The 832-nt window shown below is 42.8% G+C and overlaps 1 non-coding gene across 1 annotated transcript; it reads right to left on the bottom strand.

The window, feature by feature from the left end:
* Positions 1-484: 484 nt before the first annotated feature.
* On the bottom strand, positions 485-625 carry LOC114678632 (U4 spliceosomal RNA). Its single transcript, XR_003730048.1, has one exon. It is a non-coding gene; the product is annotated as a U4 spliceosomal RNA (small nuclear RNA).
* Positions 626-832: the final 207 nt, after the last annotated feature.

The following is an 832-nucleotide window of genomic DNA, read 5'->3' as shown; positions in this document are numbered from 1 at the left end:
TTAAGGCATAAATTTAAGGCTGATTCTAATATCTATTGCATATGTAGGAGAAAGTGGAGTTTGATTTTTCCTGTTGTCTCAGAATTGTGGCTAAAACCCAAAGCTGAGGACACAAGGCACTAAGTATTCCTAAGCCACTAATAGTTGTCAGTGCATGCTGAGTGGCATTCATTCCTACTACTACCACTAGCTATCATGCACCCCTGTCCTCTGATTTCCTCCTGCAACCCAGGAACTTGGAAGAAAGCATTCACAATTTGTGGTTGGAGGTCCTTCCTCCTCTGTCTGCCCTTGGAGAAGGTGACAGTGGTGCTTTTCCATTCATGGAGCCAAGTGAGTCAGCTTTGATAAAATACTCAAGAAGGTTGGGGGTGTCTTGAAAAAGAGGAGACCGACACCCTTTCCCTTCAAGTATTTACTTAGCTGCAGAATCTGGAGACTTAAAAAATTGTCAGCTTTTTTTTTAAAACCTGAGATAGTTCAGTCTCCAGAGAGACTGTCAAAAATTGCCTCTGCCAACTATACTTCAAGTCATTATGATGGGGTGTTGGGAAAAGTTTTTAATTAGCAGTAATCGTGCCTCAAGTAAACCTCATTGGCTATGAGACTGCCACTGTGCAAAGCTAGAATCTGGAGACTTCTGTTGCTGAATGTGTGACATGCTTTTCAGCTCTCCTCCCTCATAATAGAAAAGAAGAGGGAAATGCTGGCCGGGCCGATGTCTCCTGATTTTGAAGATGTGTTCATGGCAAGGTTTAAGGAGAAATGATGTTAAATGGAGGGGCCCTTGGAGACTGAGAGGATTTTGGACATACAGGTCTAGTGTGAAACT

Source organism: Macaca mulatta, chromosome 5 (assembly GCF_049350105.2).
Source record: "Macaca mulatta isolate MMU2019108-1 chromosome 5, T2T-MMU8v2.0, whole genome shotgun sequence".
Lineage (NCBI taxonomy): Eukaryota > Metazoa > Chordata > Mammalia > Primates > Cercopithecidae > Macaca > Macaca mulatta.
The sequence above is the reverse complement of the archived record's forward strand: the minus strand, read 5'-3'. Positions and strand labels throughout refer to the sequence as shown.